The 19,290-nt window shown below is 42.6% G+C and overlaps 1 long non-coding RNA gene across 10 annotated transcripts; it reads left to right on the forward strand.

The window, feature by feature from the left end:
* The first annotated feature begins 11,064 nt into the window (after positions 1–11,064).
* Positions 11,065–16,961, forward strand: LOC119355209. 10 transcript variants are annotated; one of them, XR_005171503.1, is made up of 9 exons: positions 11,065–12,376; positions 12,747–12,806; positions 12,926–12,986; positions 13,058–13,361; positions 13,439–14,073; positions 14,146–14,409; positions 15,440–15,514; positions 15,792–15,943; positions 16,691–16,961. It is a non-coding gene; the product is annotated as an uncharacterized LOC119355209 (long non-coding RNA). The 10 variants fall into 10 exon arrangements; XR_005171508.1 differs by lacking the exon at positions 16,691–16,961 and adding an exon at positions 16,287–16,684; XR_005171504.1 differs by lacking the exon at positions 16,691–16,961 and having other exon boundaries at positions 13,439–13,571; positions 13,752–14,073; positions 15,792–16,684.
* Positions 16,962–19,290: the final 2,329 nt, after the last annotated feature.

The raw sequence follows: 19,290 nt of genomic DNA on the forward strand, positions 1-19,290 counted from the left end.
AACGCTTCTGTTGTCGATCTACTAGGTATGTAGATCACACTCCCCCCTCTCGTTGCTATGCATCACATGGTCTTGCTTGTGCGTAGGATTTTTTTTTGAAATTACTACGTTACCCAACAGTTCAGCCCCTTGCGGTGAAGGTAAAAGCCTACTCCAGTTGTGATGGGATTGCTAGGATTTCGATGACCAGGGAGCGAATACGCTTTGCCTGGTTCTCGAGTTGTTGTTTCTTGTCCTTGAACCGCCGCCGGATCGTCCCTTTATATACACAGGTTGACGCCCGGCGGTTTACAGAATCCCGGCCGGCTCATAAATGTGTCCGGCTCGGTTTCTACCCTTTCCTATCTTACAACACAAGTTACACACCATATGGCGGTTTATGTCTATGGGCCCTAATCCTCCTTTGGGCCCTGGCCCTTTAGATCTCTATAATAAAGCACCATGCTCCTTGTCTTCATGGGCTTCAATATGGATAACTCCTTATGGGTATAACCCGGCCCCTCCTGGGCGGTTTATACTCAGTAGTTATACCCCCAACAGTTTTCTTTGATGAGTTTTTGCCATAGAAAAGTTGGAATGCAGTAGATATAATGCAATAATAAAATATGAATTGGTTTGATACATCACTTATAGTAGTGATTTCTTTTCTTATACTAACGGATCTCACGAAGGTTTTGTTGAGTTTTGTGTGATTGAAGTTTTCAAGTTTTGGGTTATCTTATGATGGATGAAGGAATAAGGAGTAAGAAGAGCCTAAGCTTGGGGATGCCCCGGCATCCCAAGCTATTATCCAAAAATGAGCAACCAACTAAGCTTGGGGATGCCCCTGAGTGGCATCCCCTCTTTCTTCTAAGGACCATCGGTATTTACTCGAAGCTATATTTTTATTCGTTACATACTATGTGTTTTGCTTGGAGCGTCTTGTATGATATGAGTCTTTGCTTGTTTTATTTTGTGTTTTAAGTCTTGATCCCTTGCTGGACACATCTATTTGAGAGAGCCAAAATTATGCCATGACTTATTATAATTGCTCACTTTGCTTCACTTAAAATTTTATGAGCTATGGACTTGCTCTAGTGCTTCACTTATATCTTTTTGAGCACAGTGTGCTTTAGTATTTTTTTGAAGAAATGCTCTCTTGCTTCACTTAGATTTATTTGAGAGTTAGTAAATTTTTCAAGAAATTCTCTCTTGTTTCACTTAAATTAATTTGAGAGAAAGAAAGAAATATTATGCTCATGATCTTCACTTATATTTGTTTGAGCTTATGAAAAGCAACACATGAAAATTAGTCCCAAAGTGATAGATATCCAAGAAGGATACAATAAAAACTTTCATGAAGATCATTGGACAAAATAAACTTGATTCTCAGTAATAGTTTTGAGGTATGATGATGTGATATGTGAGCTATGTTGATGAGTAATTATGCTTTAGTAAAAATATTGGTGTTAAGGTTTGTGATTCCCTATGCAAGCACGAAAGTCAATAGTAATGCAATGAAATTATATCCTACTTGTGGTGCATTATTCAGTGTTAATTATGCTTAATGCTTGCTTATGAGATTATCCGTTTCTTGGTTGGTCGCTTCTCAATCTTTTGCTATCCTTCATTTTGCACTAAGTATGATCTCTACTTGTGCATCCAAAATCCTTTAAACCAGTTTTGCCACACGAGTCCACTATATCTACCTATATGCGGTATTTTTTTGCCGTTATAAGCAAATTAGCATGTGCCATCTCTAATTTTCAAAATAAACTTCTCTTTTGTGTGTTCGTTTCGCTCGCAGAGCGGTGAGGGGTGGCTAATATTTTCCATGCTAGATATGTTATTCTCACGATGAGTGTTTATTTACTTGTCATTGCACGAGAGTAAGGCAAAGGTATTAGGGATTCCCGGTCCCGAAATGAAAAATGAATTTACTTTATGTTATCAAATAATAAATTCCTTGTGAAGTGTTGGTATGGAGGGCAACCGTGGACACGGCTAGACATGGAAAGTATGGTGGAAAAAAAGAATAAACTTTATTTTCTGTTTGGGAACCGCCTATGATATATCTAGCATGGAAAGTGTTGGAAACTCTAAGTCGTTTTCGTTGGTGGGATGGATACACCTCCCAATTTTTTTTATCTCTAAGTTTTTCACTTTGAGCTCTGGCACCTCTACAAATATAATCCCTACTTCCCTCTGCGAAGGGCCTTTCTTTTATTTTATGCATTTTTTATTTTTGAATTTGAGTCTCCATCTTCTCTTATAAAAGCACCAACTAGGAGGCAATATGATCATACTTGAGTATTGGGTGTAGTTAATATGTGAGTGTGTTTCATGAATGGATCAATGGTTGAGCATGATAGGATAGGGATAATTTATTTTAGCATTGCTATTTTGAAAGACATGGTTGCTTGTTGATTTGCTTGAGTATTTAAATTATCATGTCAAAACTAGACTATTGCTTTGAATCACATAAAAGTCCAAATGTCCATGCTATAAAGAAAGAATATGATATGACATGTTAGGCGGCATTCCACATCAAAAAGTCTGTTTTTATCATTTCCATACTCGAGGACGAGTAGGAGTTAAGCTTGGGGATGCTGATACGTCTCCAACGTATCTATAATTTTTGATTATTCCATGTTGTTATATTATCAATCTTGGATCTTTTATAATCATTTTATATCATTATTTGGTACTAACCTATTGACATAGTGCCAAGTGTCAGTTGCTGTTTTCTGCATGTTTTTTACATCTCAGTAAATCAATATCAAACGGAGTCCAAATGCAACGAAACTTTACAGATATTTTTTGGACCAGAAGAAACATAATGGGCCCTGGCTGCACCTGGGGGTGCTCCGAGGAGAGCACAACCCAGCAGGGCGCGCCAGGAGACCCAAGCGCGCCCTGGTGGGTTGTGCCCACCTCGGGTGCCCCCCAGACCACCTCTTTGCTCTATAAATAAACCAATATTCCCAAAACCCTATGGGAGTCGACGAAATATTGATCCAGCCGTTGCAGAGTCCAGAACCACCAGATCCAATCTAGACACCATCTCAGATGGGGTTCACCACCTCCATTGGCGCCTCTCCGATGATGCGTGAGTAGTTCTTTGTAGACCTTCGGGTCTGTAGTTAGTAGCTAGATGGCTTCCTCTCTCTCTCTCTCTCTCTCTTGATTCTCAATATAATGTTCTCTTGGAGATCCATATGATGTAACTCTTTTGCGGTGTGTTTGTTGGGATCAATGAACTTTGAGTTTATGATCAGATCTATCTTTTTATATCCATGGAAATTATTTGAGTTTCTTTGATCTCTTATATGCATGATTTCTTATAGCCTCATATTTCTTCTCCGATATTTGGGTTTTGTTTGGCCAACTTGATCTATTTATCTTGCAATGGGAAGAGGTGCTTTGTAGTGGGTTCGATATTACGGTGCTTGATCCCAGTGACAGAAGGGGAACTGACACGTATGTATCATTGCTACTAAGGATAAAACGATGGGGTCTATCTCTACATAGATAGATCTTGTCTACATCATGGCATCATTCTTATTGCATTACTTCGTTTCTCCATGAACTTAATACACTAGATGCATGCTGGATAGCGGTCGATGTGTGGAGTAATAGTAGTAGATGCAGGCAGGAGTCGGTCTACTAATCTTGGACGTGATGCCTATATAATGATCATTGCCTGGATATCGTCATGATTATTTGAAGTTCTATCAATTGACCAACAGTAATTTGTTCTCCCACTGTTTGCTATTTTTCTCGAGAGAAGCCACTAGTGAAACCTACGGCCCCCGGGGTCTCTTTCTCATATATTTGCCTTTGCGATCTACTTTCCTTTGCATTTATTTTCAGATCTATTAAACCAAAAATACAAAAATTATCTTGCTGCAATTTATTCTTATTTATTTTATTTGGCGTTCGATCTATCAATCTACTACAATTTTATCTCATGTTCGTTTGCCTATCTTGAGGCGTCGTATCCGGAAGGGATTGACAACCCCTTTAACACGTCGGGTTGCGAGGATTTGTTATCTGTGTGCAGGGGCTGTTTTCATTGTGTTGTTTGGTTCTCCTACTGGTTCGATAAACTTGGTTTCATATCTGAGGGAAATACCTACCGCCGCTATGATGCATCATCCCTTCCTCTTTGGGGAAATACCGACGTAGCTTGAAGCGACATCCGTAACTTACACAAAGCATACGGTCAAATTCGTATTTGAAAGGAGCTTCCAATGATATAATGTTCACATTATACATCTCGTGCACTATTAATCTTGTCAATAGTCAAAGGCGGTTTTGAAAAACGCATTATAGAATGGTTAATAATGTTGTCAGCTGTTGGCTATAAAGAGATGCCACCTCACTTAGAGCCATCATAAAATACTCATATAAGCATTTAATCTTTGCATGGTTAAGTAATAGGTTGGCTCTTAGAATGGCTATTAGGTTGGCTCTAAGCATTTAATATTTGCATGAGCAAGGTATATGATTGAAAGAGAGTTGCATGCATACTATTTTTTCTTGATCTATGTGTTATAGCCGGGCTGTAGAATAAATGCCCGCTTCACTCTCTCTCCTCTCTTCTCACTCCTTCAAGTAGGATTTTAATGACATGGCAAGTCTTATAGCCTGCTGACTAGCATTATTAGGCTTGCTCTTAGGCCATATATAAATGGAAGGAGGGAGTACTATGAGCACCACATACTCTACTACAGATGTTGTCAGTACTCTACTAGTACTATTGTACAGGGAGCTTAAAAAAAGTTACTATTCTACTGGCTATAAATGGCGAAATCCTAGTAGGAAGAGCATGCGCGAGAACAAGCACATTCACGTGGTTGAAAACAAATTGGAAACCATTTCTGTTTGAATACCAATCTAGGAGTACGTACGAATCTAACAATATTGATTAGGCGTTGTTGAATGTTGATACATTTTTCTGTAAGATTGATCAAAGTAGAGATACTTTGACTACACATAAAACTTATATGTAAACTAGAAAGGATCGGAGGGAGTATATTGTATGTTCAAAAGTGAAACAAATATTGAATACCCTTTATATATGATTTGCGGATGCTATGACCACCGGTTTAAGATTTTGAATCTGCCTTAGGTATCACACATGAACCCACTCGTTTTCTTTATTTTTTATATGATAATCAGTATTTGAGACTTTCATTGTAGAAGTATTTAGTAACTGTGTGATCCGAATTAGTCTAAGGGTAAAAGACAGTACATGTGCTTTAAGTTTCACTTTTCTTAACTAACATAATGACTTAAGTTCCACTGTTCGTAATTGACATACTCCTCAAGTTTCTAACTTTTATTTTTGGCTACTTAATAAACTCCTAGATTTGCACCCCTAGACGACCATGATTATGTGTGCTTATCTAAGATCAAGCCCGGAATTTCTTCTTACAAACAAGATAGGAAGCTAGAGATCTAAATTATTGAAACGCCAAAAACTAGTGGAACCGATAAAAGAATAAAAGATCGAATAATTAGCAACTATACACACAACTTTTCCTAACAAGAATATTCATAGAAGATACAAAATACAACATAGATTAACATGTGCGAGATGATCTTACGCAATATGTCTTGCACTGTCAATCAGTCGTCGCCGTCTCTGAGCGATTCGCAAAGGAACTATGTCGATCCCTTGTCGTGTACAACAATGCTGCTAGAACACAAGAGTTCTATGAGGAGAAGCAAAGTGTGGTTGAGGAATAGACGAAAAGAGAGAAGAACACACTGAACGCATTTGTGACAGGTATAACCTTTTAGTCCAGACTTGTAGCAGGAACTGTTCACCAAAATATTTGTACCTTCAATGACATACCCAAAAAATAATTATAGCACCTTAGCTTTATGATCTGTATACAAATATATAGACACCAATATATGAAAGAAAATACAAAACTACTACGATAGCGTTTTCCCCTACCCTAGCCGCCGCCATGAGCCAGGCGACTACGGAGGTGGATCTTCTTCCATCGAACTCGACCGACCAGGGCGCTGGCCCCCTCTCCTTCCAGCTGCTGCTCAGGTGGCAGGAGGGTGGAAGGATCTTGTTCCTCCGCTTGTAGTTAAAGTTTGGATTTGTAGGTCGTGGTGCGCTGTTGGGGTGGTGGGAGCGGCGTCTGGGCGAATAAATCTGCCTCAACTCCACTCCCACACAGATGGTGCTCATCATGGCGGCATCCCGGAGTTGATGTCATCATGTGTTTGCCAATCCTTCAGATCGGCGGCGTTAGGGTTCATGGATGGTGTCGGCGAGGCGGTGGCGCGACTCCACCAGGTGTGTCTCTCCTTCTGTTATGTCATGGTGGAGCAGGGAGGTTTTGTCGTCCGGGAGTACGCGTAGACAGTTGTCTACGCAAGTGACAGCTGGAAGGTGGTGCATCTTGTACTGAGTTCCTGGTTGGAGGCTGGCAGTTATGGTTTCCTTCTCCGATGTCATAGTCATACGGGGGTGTCAGTTCTGGAGTTCGATGGCGTGTCCGGAAACATATTGCCCCAATCTGGTTCTTTCAACGATAATGGTTTTGCTTCAAGTAAACTATTTTGGAGATCCGTAAAGCTGCTGATCAGCGATGGAGCCGTGTTGAGCTCGGGTGAAAAGATGACCTATCTCCTTTTTCTTAGTGGAGAGGGACATGCGTTGTTTGTTTTTGATAGGATTATCCTAACTTTTTAGTCGTGCAATGTCGATCTTTACGTCACCCGTAATTGAATCTTTATTTTATTAATGAGATGTATTATCTATATCTATACCAATATAAAAAGACCCAAATGGGCAGATCCAAACCATCTCCATTGTCAAATCATGTTATCTAGCGGTTCAAATCGCTCCAATATTGAGCACCAAACACATTTAACGCTCTAATTACCCATTATTGTCATTGGTTATAAACACGTTTTGACTCAACGTTGTCCCTTGAAATCTGTCATGTAATTAATATCCTAAAATTCCTGTGAAAAAGTAATTGATATATTACCAAATACCAACGTGCAACAGATATATCTTACCCAATATAACGTGTAACTAATATTCTACCTAATATAAACGTGCATTGCACGTACATTATTACTAGTCATGAAAAATATTACAAAAACTACATAGAAAGATGGCGAATCTTAGCGTATATCAACGGTCCATAATCCACGAGGCCCCATACCTGCTGCCACGAATCCCCTCGCCGTCTAGACAGCACAAATGAAAATGAGAACTCGCAGCAAGTTGCGCGCCACTTGATTTTGATGCAGCCTCTCACTTTGTTTAAACGATTTCCACCCACGGTCGACGCCTCCCACCCCTCAACTCAATCCATCGCCAGCTCTCTCTCGACAGAAGACACCCGGACAGCGTAGGCAAGTCGCGGCGGGCAGCAAAATCCAAGCAGCAAGGAGCCAAAATCAGGAGGAGAAACACGGCAACGCGAGAGGGATAGAGGGCGACCGGTGCGTATATTTTAACACAGACGTCGTGTCGCATCATCAGCAAAAGCTCCCAAATACAATCAGGCCGATTCGATCCAGGGTCTCCGCTTGATGACTTTGGATATCAACACGCGCTTGTGATTAGTTAACTATATTCTTTAATTCCCTTTTCCCCATATATTACAGGCCTGCCAAAGTAGCTACTCCAGCTCCTAGCTGACATAGCCAGAGGCACATGGGTTGAGCACGTAAAGTCAAGACCTGGCTTGATTTCGAGGCTAAGTCATAGCTAACTTTCGTGGCTCTTTCCATACGTACCTACGTGTCGTTGTCTTCATCCAGTAGCTGACATGGCAATTTACGCTCATATTCTCTAGCTCTTCTGTCGGTGTCTGAACAATTGTTTTAACTCGTACCTTCATCCCCAAGTTGCTTCACTAGAGCTGTCATCGTATGGCACTGTCCCGGTCGGTTCAAGCTGGAGTTCCCTTCTCTCTCTTTTTTTTTTTTGAGGGGGCTAGAGTTCCCTTCTAGAACATGCTATTTTTCGGCATTTGGAAATTTCTTTGTTGATATGTGTGTATGTAGAAGGGGAGTTTTCGCACAGCGGTAAAGTAACTTGCAGAAATGCAGGGAAATACAACTCCCTCCTTTTCAAAATATAAGGCGCACATTGATCTTTTTGGTCCTCGTCGCACAACTTTGACTATAGTTTTCACTTAGTTTATTTTACAAAAATATTATAAAGACATGTGAAATATAATTGTTTTGCAAGACAAATATGATGATGATACTATTGATGCATGTTCAATCCATGTATTTTGGTATGTACTAATGATCAAATCATGCATCAAAGATCGTGCAAAGTTAAGCGTATCTTATGTTTTGGGAAGGAGTGAGTACATGTTAAAGATCTAGAGTGGTCGAACTCTTCTTTGAATCATGCGCAAGCGGGAGCTACGTGCATTAGATTGCTCTAATTTGTGTGCACGTACTCCTTAAAACACGCATAAGCATGTGTGACACACTACCATCTGTATGCAATATTGTCAGAATACGCAGAAGCAAGAGAAACGTCGAGCAATACTACTTTTTTTGGATACAGGGAAAATGCAATAATTCGATCTCGTCAAGTACAGTTGCAGCATGGGCATCACCGAAGTTTGGAAGAAAAGACTTATTTCCTTTTTTTTAGGACAGGTTACCTTCTTTCAGTTTTGTAGAGGAACAAAGTCGTTGCTTTTTCCTGTCTCCTTTCGGAGGATTCACACTTTTTTCCCTCTCCTTTTAACGGTGATAGCTTGACGGCCTCACAGCAAATCCAAAACATTAACGTATGCATCAAAGGTGCTCACTCGCACGTGCCACATAGGATCGATCGATTGGCTCAAAGAAAAACGACGAATCGAGGGAGCGCATGGGTTGGTGGCTTATCTATACGTTCATCGGAGATAAGGGCATCTCCAGCTACGCCTCCAACAGGGCCCCCAGGCCACTTTTTCGGCGCCGGCGCCAAAAAAACGGTCCAGTCACGTCCTCAGGACACCGAAAATCGTCGGTTCGAACCTTTTTTCCGCTCGGCGGTCACAGGCCGAACCCGGCGCGCTGGGGAGCAGTTGGGGGCTCCGGCGCTAGGGAAAAGCACGCCTGGCCCACACCGACAGCGGAAAAGTCAAGGTTTTTTTCCCCCGACTCGCCTCGCACCCCCCGCGCCCTCGGCCACCACTAGCTATATCCCGGTGACGTCCGCCGCCCTACTCCGCTAGATAGCCATTCCCCGCCGAAAAATAGCAGCGCTTCGCCGCGGCAGCCCCTCCCACAGCAGCTGGGCGTTTCCGGCCGCCGTTTCCGGCCGCAGAGGCGCGGTTTAACGGCGGGTACACGCCCACCGAGCGCAAGGTGTTCGGCGTTTTGCCTGCCTCCGCGATGGACTCGGATGAGGAGGAAGAGCTCGCCGTGCTGCTGGAGGAGGAAGCCGCGGCCGACGTCCAGGAAGAAGAGCATCTCATGGTGCTCGCCGCCCTCGTCCAGCTGCTGGCGAGCAATGAAAAGCCGCGGCGAGGTGGCTCGGCGCCGGGGCGGATGAAAGCAAAGAACCGGCATCGTCTCCAAGGCTACTGCATGCTCTACTCCGACTACTTCGCCGATGCTCCACTTCATGGCGAGAGAATATTTCGGCGCCGTTATCGGATGAGCCGAAAGTTCTTCCTCAGGATTGTGAATTCCATCCGGGAGTTCGACAACTATTTCAAGTGCAAGATGGATTGCACTGGCGCTCTTGGATTCACCTCCATCCAGAAGTGCACGACAGCGATGAGGATGCTTGCATATGGAGCTCCCAGTGATTCACTCGACGACTATGGGCGCATGGCCGAGTCCACCAGCATAGAGTGTTTCTACAAGTTTTGTCGGGTAGTGGTGGCAGTGTTTGGGCCACAATACTTGAGAACACCCAATGCGGAAGACACTGCTCGGATCCTAGCCCAGAATGCAGCAAGAGGATTTCCTGGGATGCTTGGAAGCATCGACTGCATGCATTGGAAATGGAAGAATTGCCCATTTGGTTGGCAGGGGATGTACAAAGGCGTCAAAGGCGGTTGCAGTGTGGTGCTTGAGGCGGTAGCCACACAGGACCTCTGGATTTGGCACTCCTTCTTTGGTATGCCAGGAACTCACAATGACATCAACGTGCTGCAGTGCTCTCCTGTTTTTGCCAAGCTCGTTGAGGGCCATTCTCCTCCGGTGAACTTCGAGATCAATGTGCACCAATACAACAAGGGGTACTACCTAGCAGATGTCATCTATCCGAGATGATCGACATTTGTGAAGACGATCTCAAACCCTGCGGCAGGAGGCAAGAACGTCTGGTTTGCGAAAGTTCAGGAGGCTTGCAGGAAGGATGTCGAGTGGGCATTTGGTGTGCTTCAATCTCGATTCGCTGTTGTTCGGTACCCCGCTCAGACCTGGTCCAAAGATCAAATGTGGGAGATTATGACTTGCTGTGTCATCTTGCACAACATGATCATCGAGAGCGAGCAAGAAGACCCAGTGTTTGACACTGAACCATACTACAGGCAGGGTCCTCTAGCCGAAGTTGATCACCAGCTACCGGCAACTTGGACTGCCTATCTCAGTATGCGTCAGGAGATCCGAGACCCACAGGTGCATCATCAACTGCAGAAAGATCTGATTGAGCACCTATGAAGGCTCAAGAGGGACGCCGTGTGATGAAATACGAGTTTTTATTTGTTGAACTATATAATTTGTATTGAACTATTTGTTGTTGTACTATTTTGTTGAAATATTTGATTTTTCTGTGATGAAATATGTGATAAGAAATAATTGTGTTGATAATTGAACGCCGAGACACGGCGAAACCACGCCGAATATGGGTCTATTCTTACCCATATGGGTCCTTTATTCGCCGAAATTGGGCTGCAAAATGGGCCAATTTCGATGCCTGGGGGCAAGCTGGGGCGACGACTGGGCGTAAAACCACCCCAGCACCGATTGTATTGCCGGCTCGTTTCCAGGGAGCGATTTTTATGCGTTCTGGGGGGCCAATGGCGGGAGATGTCTTAAGAGAAAAAAACAAAAGGAAAGTTAATTGGGGCACTCCAAGCCGTCCGAGCCCTTCTTGCGCTTTCTCCACCTCTAGGTTTCCCGCCGCCGCCCCCGCGTCCGATGCACCTCCGCTGCTCGAGCAAGGAGCAGCAACTCCTTTAGCCTCGCGCCGCCGTCGACCCGCCCTTCTCGTCGGCCGTGCCCCATGCTAGCAGGTGGGCGGAGCCTCATCACGGTGAGAAGGGGCTCGCCGGCGGGGCCGAGCAGCGCCAGCTCGCCCGGGGAGGCAGCGCCCCCGCCGTGGCCGCGGCCGTAGGTGTCAGCGCGGAAGGCGAGGCCGCCGGTGCGGTTGTCGTAGGCCGGAAAGCCGTCGCCGAGGGAGACGAGGGTAGCAGCAGTCGCAGCAGGTGGCGATGGTGGTGAAAGCGTCGGATGTGGGCTGCTTCAGCGGGAATGGCGCAAGGCCCACCGCTTCTTCTACTGCGGCGCTTCAAAACGGCGTCTCTGCAGGTATGCTAGCGCCTCGTCTTCTCTTGTTTCTTACTGATGCAAAGCGGAAATGGGTAAATATGGAGATTAGCCAATGAGATATGGTTGTTAAATTTGTCTTTTGTGGTACATTTTTTTTGAGGAAATCGGTGATAACGCAAGGAACTAAGACCTTCAGTGAGACTGTCTTTGGTGTATTAGCGAAATTTGTTCATCGGATAGAGCTTTGAATAGATTAGCCATCCTCCTCTCTATTTACATTCATGTGCAGAATGGGTGGTGTTGCAGCGCCTCTAGGTTGCCTGAGGTGGGGGAGACTTGATCCACCTCCTCGTTTCTATAGATCTTTCGCCAAAGAAGGTTGCAGAGATATCAATCTAGAAGAAGAATGAGGGGGGATTGGGAATGTTCTGTAACTATTTTTATTGCTAACTTAGATGGGATTACAGTTCATTGGTTTCATTATTTGGTCATGTCTAATTTTGCTAGCTAAGATGCTAGCCCCTATGCTGAACAATGTTACATTTTGACTCATCTAGACCATCCTTGTTGCAACCCTCACCTTAGCTGCTAATGGTACCAATTGTGCTGCTGGGGTTGTTGTTTTTGGTTGTTGAGAAGGATGCTACCAGTTATGCCTTTGTTTGTGCAAACTTTATGATTAGCAGGTACAGTGAGCACCCTTCAGAACCTCTTGTTTCTTCTTTGCTCAAGTTACATTACGTATCAAGATGTGAGTTACTAAATGTTCATGTATGTATCATGGATGGACACTACCTCTTGTATTGTTGATTGGTTTGCAGGCTTAATGGTTCTGGTTCAGGTAGAAGAGCTTCAGCCTTAGAAGATTTCTGGGAGAATCGAGTAAGTGAATACAAAGGTATATGATCGGTTTCTTCACTCCTATTTCTCTGCATTATTTTTATCCTCAAGTAGTTCCTGCCCAACTTGTTTGTACACATGTGTGCCTGTTATTATTCTGGAGGTTAAGTGGGTGAAATAGTTGGTGATGTTTAGTGTGGAAGCCACTCAAAACCGTTGTATATAGTTGAATTTGAGATTTTTCTTCCAATGATGTGTTCGACTTTATACATTTGGATTTCAAATTTTTCCCGAGTGATTGTTACACAGAGACAAGAAAGTTTGTTTTAGTCATGTATTAGTAAATCCTATATTTGTTTTAGTCATGTATTACACGAAGTATTTGGCCACCGACGTTTGAATTTATAGACATGTTATTACACTTGTAGTTATGAAGCTTATGCCATGTGATGGCAGTATTAACCCCTTCATGGAAATGTGTTTAAAAGGTAATTAAAAGCAGCTGCTGGATGCCCAATTATGTTCCTTTTTCCTTGTTCTTGCTGTACACACTACAAATCAGTTTTATGAATTTCTGATATGATTGCTTCAATGATGATTTTTGCAGAAGCACTTGCCTTTGGAATTAAAGATCAGTTTATGACACTGACCAGAGATCATACCAAGGGGTGAGCTAATTATGTTGTATTGTGCTTCACACTTTTCTGTTATAGTCCGCATCTTAAAAATTTCCCTACAGATTTCAGGGCTAGCAAATATGCTAAACATAAATACAGAGAGGCAATCAGGCAGTGGATTTCCGATATTGATGCGAGAAAAATTCCTTTGGCTCAAAGCCCACTTACTGATATTCTCATGGTGTTTTAACCAATATATATATACCATCGGCTCGACGGCGAGGAGGGAAACCCCGCAGACCGAGGACAGCGCGATGACTGTGCCGCATGTGAAGAGCATGGTCATGTCATGGGACCACACATCGGTGGTGGTCCGCTTGCCTGCTATGGCATCAAACACGACTACACCCTTTTACTCGGCCTATTGTAAGATATGGTTCCCCACCTAATTAATTTGTTCCTTCTTCCAAGCTCTTACTTAGTGTATATTCCTTTCTGTGTAGCGGATTGGATTGGGCAGGGTGCTCTTTTGCTTTAAAGATAGGATAGGTGGATATATTTGGTTTTATGATGGACAGGTTGATCAAAATCACATGGCCTTTTTTCAAGTTTGAGAAGAAAAAGACACTAGAACAGGTGATTGATCACAACCATACTTTCAGAGATTTATATTTGAACTTTTTCAGTTACAATTAAAGGCAGAAGGTAGCAGTTGACATTATTGGTAAATTAATTCTCTGCATTTACATATGTGCTGATGTAACTAACATACATCTATACATGGCTTTACTGAGCATGATCTTGCATTTGCTACAGCCTGCTATGGTCAAAATGCCTGAACCTAAGAATATGCTACCACAGTACCTACGTTTCTCTGTAGAAAAGGTCAAGTGTAATCCTAATTTGGGCTACTGAATTTTAGCCCCTTCACTGGTTATACAATGGTTATCTACATGTTTATGACCGATGTTTCACAGCGGAGGGAGTATTTAGGAATGCATACAAGCAATTCCTGTATGAAGCAACACCACATAAGCTCTATATTTCAGAACAAGCGTTCTGCATTTTCAGAGATTAATCTGTGTCGATATATTCAGTGTTTAAGAAGGGCGATCGATGCGCTTTGGTGTACATGATGGTATGATCCTTTTTTTATTGATTTCTTATATGCCATCAAGACTTGTTTCACTCATATTTCTGCTTTGTTTAGAGCATACTTCATCCACCGCCGCCGCCTCCTCCCATCCCAGATCCGCTGCCGCCACCGGAGGAAGGGCCCCTCCCGAGACCCGCTTCTCCCTCGAGTCAGGTCGTGTGGGCGCCATCGTCGTCTTCTGCCTTCGGTGCGTGGCACCACTGCCGGAGAGAGCGACGAGGAGGTCCAGCAGCCCGTGCTTTCATCGTCGTGTGGCGCCAAAAGAATGACGAGGAGGCGGAGCAGTTCGTGGTGTCTTCGTCATCGCCGGCCGTGCTGGTATGTTGTGCTCCTTTCCCTGCTCAGCCGCCTATGCTACTCCACCACCACGGGATACAAGTATGGCCCTGCCATGGCTGAGTGGAGGATGATCATTTCGTCTGAATTTTCCAATTCTTCTTGGCCTTAGTTTTTAGGTATTTCTGGCGATCTGTGATTTGTTCACTATCTCGCCTCGTATGATGCGCCTCCCCGTGTTGACGTGGTGTGATTGATACAATCTTGTGGCCGATGGCTGATAGCCCGGGCAGATTCAGCTGATACTGGTTTGGTAGGGTGAGAAAAACTGTGTAGTACACATGCTATGTGCTCGCAGTATAGACAGAACGGTGGATGTTTCTGAGCTACTGTGATTTTGCTTGCTACTTCGATTAGGAAGTGAGTACGGAGCATACAAGGATTTGTCGGCGTGCTAATTTTGACATTGAGTTATCCTTGAGGGCCATACTGGTTTGCTTGTTGGCATGTATTTTTCTCAAGCGAGTGAAGGGGTGGCAAATTGATGGTTACAACATGACCTGGAATTGCTTTGCTTCCTGGAATCCAATTGGCTGCCCTAAAAATGTATTGCAGCAACTTGAATCTGGTAGTGTTATTTTGTGTTAACAAGACTTTTAGGTCTTGCATTTGTGCCACCAGTGCACTTCATCTGATGATGCTCAAAGATTTCTTCATAGGAATCAGCTCTTCAGTTTAAGGCTTTCAGACGAAGTATATACTATTGAAATTTGTATGCAAGCTTAATCCCATGTGGAATCTAAACTAGCTGGGTTCACTCATATGTTTTAACTTTAGGTTTATAGTCTATAGTATATAGAACGTATGAAATGTCCATCTTCAAAATATTACTGTTGGTACCAGAGGAAGGGAAATGGTTTAGGCATTGTGTGGAACACGGGATTTTTTCCTTAATACTGCAGAAAACGTAGGGTTTCCTGTAAAATTTACGCTCTTAAAATATGCCATTAACTCTATCCATGCTGGTATTTTTACTACATCCATCTGTTGAAACCGAGATTCTTCTTGGCAGGCTGACCATGACACAGAGTTAGAGGCCATCAGGCAGAGGCGAGTGCAAGAGCTAATGGGACAACATGGTGGTGCGGTAAGTTAATTAAGTGCATGGTGAAAGTTGAATCTATACTGGAAAATTTCTTGATTGACTGACTGGAATATAATGATTAATTTTATAATTTTATAATTCAGGGCTAAAGTTTGGGATTTTAGGAGTGAATCATTTGAGCCATTTGTCTAACTATGTGCTTATGATAACTTCATAGATAGAATCAATACTGATGTATTTATCTCTCGCATGTGCAACTGCAGTAGCCTGACAATTAGTCCTCAGTTGGACAACCTCTAACTTATTAATTAACATGCAGCGTTGGAGGGAGTGTCGCGTCTTGTGGCAACTGCGCCACCAATCAATTGCCTAGGCCAGCTGGCCGATGCGCTCTGTGTATCCGAGGATGACGTTCGATTTGACCTGACCAGCAGCCGCTGCCGCTCCCACAACCACATCACCGGCCATCCAGTGGGCTTCTTATACCCATCTATGTTCTTTGCAACATTGTACCGCAGAACGTAGATTTTAATTCAGTGTGTCGATCCTACATGCTTATTAATGAACATGCAGTGTTGGAGGGAGTGTCGCGTCTTGTTGTATTCAGAGATGCTCTGTATTTTGTGGTAGGAATTTTAAGCTCTAAGGACATAATTATTCAGCCTGCAAGATTTTTGCTTTGGGTTTTAGAAAACTGAACAACAGTATAGCAACATATTTACTGTAGTACCTGTGTGCATGTCTGCATGATCATCTTCTTGGTGGCCTGATTAGAATTATGCTAATTTTCTTGCTTTGCACTTGGGGTAAACAGGCTAGACCAAAAGGTACGATACTAATGGCGAACAGCATGATACCGACCTGATGTGTAATAGTTGCAACTGACCAACTCAAATGAATACTAAGTATCTTCTCAGCCTGTTATCTCAGTATGTATTGCTCTTTCATTTGCTATTTGCCCAGAATTTGGGACAGTATGGTCCCATCTATATGTTGGCTCCCATCTATTCTAGCTTGTGGCCATATCAAGGGTTCTCGCTGTCTATCTTGGTGGATATTAGCTTTGTTCTCGTAGAGATTGTCCCTGGGATCATCATTAGGCTATTGGCTATTCTTGACCGTCCTCATGAATTTATTTTAGATTTAAATTTATAATCAAACACTGCAATCTATATTTCTATCAGTATAATGGTATGTCACCTATCCTATTTTCTGCAGGTACACATGAATCTATGATCCAGATTCTAGGTACATCCTCTACTACAGCAATCCGGCATATACTGAAGTGTACTGCTTATATGGTGAATATCTTCAATTCATCACACATACTCATCTATATATGCTGCATGTTTCTGCAGTTGTAAGAATTCAACATTCAATTCTGGTTATATCTCGTGCCTTCCAGTGTTTTGTGTTTCAGTTGCCCTAATCTCTTTGTATTTGAGCGTCATTTATTTAGCTCTTTTAAAATTTGTAGTGCAACTTTTTACATGCTATGTATGTGTTATACAAAATAGCAAGAAAACAAGTGGAATGGGCGCTTGCCAACCTGGCAACGCCCAAGTTCCTCCCAAGAGGCGCCACATGGTGGCGCCCCAACCCCTCAATGTGGGAGGCGCCCCTTTCACTGTCTTGTTTATACTACGTAACACATGCATATTAGGCAGCAGTAAGGCAAGATAAACCATGGATTTAGAAGCAGAGCAAACTTGGGAAAGTGGCAGCAGGTTATATAGAAGATACATTACATACGGTGGCTTGTTCAAAAGTAATCAAATTCAGCCAAAAAAAGAACAATCTTAACGCTATGTATATCTAGAAAGGAAGCGGTATCTTTCTATCTTTTGTGAATCAAATTCAGCCAAAAAAAAAGAACAAACTTAACGGTATGTATATCTAAGACTGCTGCAGTGTACACTTTTCCAATGGTGATCCACAAAAGTGTAGGTCCTCTACATGAAGTCTTGCTGCTGAAAATGATTACTCGGAGCAAGCGGTCTTAGTTGCACTGCACTTTACAATTTCTTAAGCATCAAATGTAAGTGATAGATCAAACTCTTTGAGAGTACACAACAAACTGTTAACTGAGGAGTCAGCAAATGTGGCACTGTGAGGCGCAACTGCATCAACTAAGAATGAGGCAATTCTTACCTAAAATGCAAATTACAGGCAGTATTTAATCAGACAGAAAAGTTGAACATTAGGTTTTATTATTAATGTTGAAAAAGACACACCATAAGAGGCTGGCATGTGATTATTGTTTTTGAAGCAAACATCGGAGGTGACAGAGAATGAGTGGTCTGAAGACAATAAAGGGAAACCAAAGGAATTCCAGCAGGAAATTCCAAGAATTGATTCCCAAATGGATAAATCGGAAGACAATTGTTTTGATCTGAAAATGTAAAATAATAGATTAGGCCCAGAGACGATTTATAACTTGACATGACACAAGCAGTAGTACAAAAGCGAAGACATAATCAATGTTCACCAAAATCAGGGACCGACAATGTATCAATGTGCACACAGGACAAGAAAATGTGTTCCTGTAGAAATAATATTCGTACATGAGACCCAACAAAGTGAGTATCATATCCAAGGTACGTATCTTACCTCGGAAACAACCCAGCAACATTTATGCAAGAAAAGTTTTGTTAACTGAATATTGGAAAGATATATGGTGCCCTTCCTTAACATGGTTATGCTGGCTGAGCGTTTGACCTGCTCTGTGATGGATAGTGCAGTGGGAGAGAGGCAAGAGCTGCACATCGATGGCTCTTTGCCTCACTCAACCCTGAGAAGCCGTGAGATTGCTAAAGAGAGCAGCACAATGGCGGCATTCATTGTACTAATGGATCCATCCATGATCAACAACATCAGCATGCTGCAAACCAAATGTGTCAAAACTGAAATGTATGCGTGCCTTACATATGTTTATGTAAGTAGTTTTTCATGAAGTGCGGTATGTCATACCTGCTGAGAATGTAGAGATGAACTATGATCAGTGGAAGTGCAATATATTTTGTTGCTTATACACAAGTTACTACACCCATGCAACTATCTAGATTGAGAAAACTAACATAGCAGTGCATTTATGCAGGATACCATTGGACTTGAACATCACTAACAACCCAAATCTTCACAGATAAACCTGCATGAAACATGAACAACCCAGAGTATATGGGCGTTAGGTAAACATCAACCTAATCCAGATACATGTAGTTGTCACCCTAGTCTTAGTGTCTTACAAACCCAAAAAGATATTCTATCATCACAAACAGATAAATATTCTTATCTTCCGTAAAACAACTTGGTTCCTTAACATTCAGACCCCTACTAATAGTGCAATCCTTTGGTGTCTCAGGATTAGCATCGAAATCCTTCTAATTTCTAGAACTTGCTATTACTTCACTCCAAACGACAGTAAATAAAGGTATCCATGTACAACAATTCTCTTTATATAACCAGCCGCATCCTACTTACTTTTCTAAAAGAAATTACCATCTATTTAAGCAACGAAGAAATTAGCAAAAATAGATATATATGTTTTGAATCTATCAATTATCTTCTATGACAATGAGAAAAGCTCTTCAATTAACATATTTGCTAGAATGTAGAGATGAACTGTAGCCAGTGGAAATGCAATATAACTTTTTGCCTGTATAAGCAAAGAGCAACCCAGAGAAGTGCCCAATCCTAGCCTGTCAGTCCGACAAACATTTTCCATGCAGAGTCCCAATCCAACAATCTGGAGCCTTTCCCCTTTTCTACTTCAAAAATGCTAGACTCACGGGCCTTTACGGGATCGTTCCATCTAATCA

Source organism: Triticum dicoccoides, chromosome 2A, assembly GCF_002162155.2.
Source record: "Triticum dicoccoides isolate Atlit2015 ecotype Zavitan chromosome 2A, WEW_v2.0, whole genome shotgun sequence".
NCBI classification, from domain to species: Eukaryota; Viridiplantae; Streptophyta; class Magnoliopsida; order Poales; family Poaceae; genus Triticum; species Triticum dicoccoides.